Raw genomic sequence first — 5857 nt, 5'->3', positions numbered from 1 at the left:
GTATATTGTAGGACAAATGGAGGAACAGGATACATACCTGTAATAAAGTTAATGAAATGATTGTGATAGGCTACATTAAACACACCTGCTGTTAAATTATTTTCTTTATTTTATATATTTATGCCCCAAAGTTTCTCCTTTGCTCCTCTGATTAGATATCCCCATTCCCTCAATCAATCCGCACCTTTACTTAGTATGTGTGCATTCCCTATTATATTTGTGGTAATTGGAAATGTAATCTCACTTTTGAAAACTTAACTCTATGCTTAATTAAACTAATATTGGATGTTTTTCTTCAATATATTTGAATCATGCTGCTGTACTCAACAAAAACCAGCAAACACAGAAGTCCAAATGTTAAAATATTATTTATCAAAGCTAACCCATGGAACTTGACTCCATGTCAATTCAGCAGGAAGGTGTGGGTGATTTTGTCATATTCATGTTTTGTGGATTGTGTATCCCTTTTGCTTTTCAGTACTTCAGAATTTCACACATCCTGTTGTGAAGGTAATTATAAACTTCTATGTTTATCTTGAATTATTAACTGTGTATAGTATAAAATGTACAACACGTATTTAATATCTACTTTCCAAACCCATACAGCCTATCTTAGACAGGAGGTATTTTCTTCAAAAGAATACAGTGGGGACAACAGAAGAAAGAATATGCAAATCAGGTAAAATATATATATATATACACATATACATACATACACACATACATACACATTCCAGTGTCTATATTGGCATACAAGTTTAAAATTATATCTTTAAAATCACAACAAAATGATTTCTAAAAAAATCTTTATCTCAGACATTTTTAAAATTAAATTTCCCGGAATTCTTATACCTGTTAGGTGAATTATGAGGCTCTATTTTCCTCCAAAATTTTATAAAAACTTATTGCATAGCTGCCAATAATTTCCAAATCTTGGGAGATGAACATAAAAATATGTGTCTGAACCCAGAGATTAAGTATAGTGTGTGAAACAAGACCCAATTAAAATTTAATCTCAATTCTAATATAATACCCACTTTATTGAATAATTACATTGAACCCGTGTTGTACTTTATGCAGCTGTGGATTCTATTCCTTCATCAGTTGTGATTATCTCTGTATTAAACCATACAAAGTATTATTGTGTATTCTTTATATTATTCATTTTCTATAAAACTAATAGAGTATTTTTAGGAAATTACTCTTTTATGATTTTTATTGACCCAGAGTTGTAAATTCAAAAATACTTACACAAACCACTTTATATATTCCCTCTTCATGCTTTTCTTTCTTTTTTTGTTTGCTTTTGTTTTTAGTTTACTTTTCAATGGTGGGGACTGAACACAGATACTTTGGCATGCTAAGCAGTGGCTCTGCCACAAAGCTTTTTCTCTTATTCATTGGAAGGTTGGGTAAATCCAAGATTCAGGAAATTGACCCCCAAGCACTAAAATGAGTCCCTTAACATACAAAAATGAGAAATTCAAATATTACATGGTAAACCCAAAGAACTTAAACAGTTGGTGTGTTTTATTCTACATGTCATTTGAAATCTTGTGTAACAGTACAGAGCCTCTTATTCCAGAGACCCAGCTTTGTCCTTTATTACTTAATGGAACTTCTTTCTACACTGGTCCCAGAAAATGATATATCCTCTATTTTTCATGGAACATTTTTTTCCATTCTGGCCTGCTTCTCTCTATTTGGCACTCCTGCCACCTTCTTATTCATTTCTGCTCATGCATATGCTCTCCACACTCATCCTATCTTCAGCATTTGGAGCCATCTAGCTACAACACAAATGTGACTATGAACCTCTCTAGAAGATAAAAGGCCAGCTTTTAAAATTACCCAGAAATCTTTCATGCGTTCAGCCTAACACTTTTTCCTTTCCCTTAATTTTACTGTCATCTTGATGGCTCCTCACCAATCCCTATATTTTCAGACAAATACTGACCCATTTAATGCTTCAGTCTGTGTCTATCTACAGCCTTTTAAGCTTTCCCCATTTTCTGCCTCTTACTGGTAACCTCATTCCTTTAGTCTCTGCTGAATCCTAGCTCTAGGAAAGCCATTATTCCTGGCACCTTTTTACTCTATTCTCATAGGGAACATAATAATTCTCAGTTCAAATAAACTGTTGATGCTAAGGTGATATAAAAGAGGTCTTCTCAAGTTCAGGAGCCAAAGGGCTAGACAGGGGAAGGAGTAATTTAGAAGTCAACTGGTAGATATCCAGTTGAACAGTGGCTGAAATGCTGAGATACCTCAAGGGGGTAAAAAGCAGTTTATGACAAGGAGATTGATAATCATGCAGGACTTAACAGATTAAGTCTTACAGAAGAACACATTTTTAGAGTAATGTAGAAAAACATTGCATATGCAAGATGTTCATTGATAACAGTAGAGTCTAAGTCACTGTGGAAATGACTACTGATGAATAGTTGTTTTTAAAAGTTACTGTTATGGGGAAGAGAATACCAAATTGTGTGTATCCCCACATTTCTATAGTGTTTTTAAAATTTAATTCTGGCAAATTTTCATTCATCTTGAGTGGATATACCTTTGAGATATTCTTGTTTCTTAAACCTGGTGATACATAGTGTCTCCTCAGGTAGACTGTTGAAGTTTTATACCACTAAAAACATTCCCTGAAAAAAATTCTCTGCTGGGTACAGTGGATCACCTCTAAACACAGCTATTGGGAGACTGAGACAAGAGCATGGCAAGTCTCAGGCCAAAACAAACACTTTAGAGAGACCCAGTTTCCAAAAATAAACAAATATACAACTCTGGCAGAGCTCTTGCCAATGTTGCAATGTTCTAGGGTTAAATCACTGAGTACACACAAGTATACCCCACCAATAAACAGTTAAAGAGGTAATAGCACCTAAAATTCAAGCTTATTATTACTTTTTATTTTTGGCAGACTATCATTCTCTCTAAATGTTCTAAGTTGTTTACGTAAATCTACATACATTTTTCAGCTGAACCATTTTGGTTCTCATCATCTGAAGAAGAGGAGGAAGGTCTTGATGACACCAAAAATAAGCAGCCACAGGTGTGTTCACTCAGATATATTTTTTAAAACTTCTGATTTCTTACTGTATTCCTTGTTTTAAGAAAGTCAATATGGGCAAATTTGATTACCTTTCATAACAGTGGTTTGAAATCTAAATATGATAATTTAATATTGAAACCTAATAGAATTTAACTGGTTATGAATCTGAAAATAGCATTAAAATTCAGGATAACATGTAGATAAATATTATCCTTGTGATTCGGGCAGAATTTTTTCTGAATATTATTTGGGTTTCTATTTTTTTAACCCCTGAAAATGATGAAGAAGTTAAAATTAGTGGTTGGTTTTGCCAATAACCATTTTAATTAATGAACATATATAGTGGTGATGGTCATTGAGTACATTTATGGTAAAAGATGGTCCTTCCCAGTGGCTCAGTTTTAGTTACATATAAACATGGAAAATCACATCCATCTCAGGTGCTCTGTGGGTATCACAGGCAGAGTGAAAAGACACACATACATGCAGATCCTAATCAGACAGCAATTTCAGACCAGTTTTTCTCATACACTCAAATGTGCATAGCTCACACACCCAGCCCATGGATGGCTGGTGAAATCCTTGAATTCATTTACTATTCTAAAAGCCAAAATTCTAGGTTTCATTTGGTCTGAGGCTCCCTACGGTGCCTCTCCAGGTTTTCTTTTTTCCATAGCTGCTGTTTTTTTATGCAGAATGCACACAGGAGCCAATATGACTCAAGCTCTGAAAAATAGTCAGGAAGTGCTGTACATTTTTGTGCTGTCATTTTTCTCTTCATTGGTGTACTTTTTAGTTCTCTCTCAGAGGAACATGTTGTTTACTCTTCCCAGATCCTGTGTGTTGCTTTCTAACAGTATGATAGAAACATTTCTTCACCCTACTTTGTCATTTTATTAAACTGGATTTTCTCTCAGTGAAACACTTACTATAAGCTCTTTAGATCCTGTGAGACTGTGATGACCAAAATGAGGCAAGTCCAATAAAGTCTTATTTCTGCTCAACATCACATAATTCCAAATCTCTTATCACACTGAGTCTCATAAGTCTGTTATTTAAAACATGTAATGCAACATAATATTAATTATATTTCTCAAGAATGTTTAATTAAGTATTTAATGCATTCTCATCTTGTGGGGTTGTGATATATGGTTGTTTACACTCTTAGAATACATGCATTTATGTTATTAAATTTTCAGGGAATACCTTTTCTATGATATCCATCCTGCTTTTACCAAATCAGGAGCCATTGGAAGACAAGAGTTCAGCTTCATCTGAAGCACAAATTCTAGGTTGCCCTGTGGAAAATATGACTGTACTTATCTACATTTTAGTTAACTGCTTTCAAGACCAAAATTTGGGTGATGTCTAAAAGAGTGATATTGAAGTTTTCATGCAGCTCATTGGGGTCCTTTATTTTGCAGGTATTTTCTGAGGGTGGTCCACAGATGTGCATTTCTCACTCATCTGGAGAGAAACATTATATAGCAAAAGAGAAAGCAGATGGACATGTCCATGGTAAGAACTACATACTCTACACAGTTCTTTGGACAGAATATTGATTTCTAACATGAGTGCTGATTTATTCTAATACTTGGAAAAATGAACCTAGTAAACAGGTAATAATGAAAAGTGAGAAAGATAATGAGTTGTCTCTCTTAAGACCAATGTCCAGCAGCAGGTTATAGTGGGAGTGTCCCTTTTAGTTTCTATACAAGACATGCATAGATCATAGGGGAAGTTGGAAATTGTGAAGTAGAGAGGATAAGGGTGAATACACATTGGGAAAGGCAGAGAGAGTGAGTGCAGCGAGTAAATGAAGGAAAAAGAAGCCATGAAGGCTGATAAATTTCAGTCACATACCAGAATAAAAAGACCACCTGTTCAAAATGTGGAAGGAAAATGGGAGTTTCCAGTTGTGCAAATGACTCAAGGTGTGAATATTTTTTCTCATTTCTGAGTTGTCATTAGAAAGGAATTGACATGTGAAGAACTGATCATGAAAAAAGAAAGTTTTTTTCTTTTTAGGTGAAATGTTCAAAAATCCATGTGTCTGGTCATAAATTTATATAAAACAATATTGTAATTAAAACAAATAAAAAATAAAAATACCTATATCATAGACATTATTGGCACTACCTGGGATGAAGCACAGATGGCAGACACAGAAGTATGGGAAGTGGAAAAATGTACAAAATGTTATGGACTGATACCTAAATTCATAGTTTTTTAAAATATTCTTTGGACAATTTGGAAAGGAGAAGGGAGAATAGACACTGAGAAAAGCAGAGAGAATACAGTGAGTAAATGAAGGAGAAAGGACTTCTCATCGTTCAGGTTTGGGAACATGATTGGGTGGAAAACTGGCTCTATTATTGTAAGGCATTTGAAGGCAGGGAAATGAGAAGCAGACTAAGTGCAGACCCAGACTCTCAGACTCTAATAGATCATCTGTGGGGATCCATACTCAAAATGCATACTCTGACTTACCTGGCCTGCACATCTATGTTTTCTTCCATGTAAGGTGATTCCAATGATCACTATCTGCCGGCCACCATGTAAAGAGGTCAGGAAAGGATTTCCTTTTAGCAAAACTAAATGCAGAGCCACTGGAACATCAAATGTAATAAAGTTATTGCATACATCTAGTTTTTATTCTGATCTTGTCTCTTGGCAAGTGATAAGAACTTGAAGTATAGAATTTATATTTCTTAGGTCTAATCCTTAAATTGGGAATTAAGAAAGAGTGGTGGACTGGGGTTGTAGCTCAGTGGTAGAGTGCTTGCCTTGCATGCG

At 34.8% G+C, this 5857-nt stretch overlaps 1 long non-coding RNA gene across 2 annotated transcripts in view; it reads left to right on the top strand.

Annotated features, from left to right (window-relative positions):
* Positions 1-18: 18 nt before the first annotated feature.
* Positions 19-5857, top strand: part of LOC107134043 — a 12663-nt gene continuing 6824 nt past the window's right edge. For both annotated transcript variants that reach the window (XR_007345536.1, XR_001502411.2), the window contains exons 1-4: positions 19-510; positions 607-679; positions 2988-3061; positions 4486-4579. This is a non-coding gene — a long non-coding RNA (uncharacterized LOC107134043). The remainder of the gene's footprint in view (positions 511-606; positions 680-2987; positions 3062-4485; positions 4580-5857) is intronic.

This window comes from Marmota marmota, unplaced genomic scaffold (assembly GCF_001458135.2).
Source record: "Marmota marmota marmota unplaced genomic scaffold, marMar, whole genome shotgun sequence".
Lineage (NCBI taxonomy): Eukaryota > Metazoa > Chordata > Mammalia > Rodentia > Sciuridae > Marmota > Marmota marmota.
Note: the sequence above shows the minus strand (reverse complement) of the source record. Positions and strands in the feature narration are given on the sequence as shown.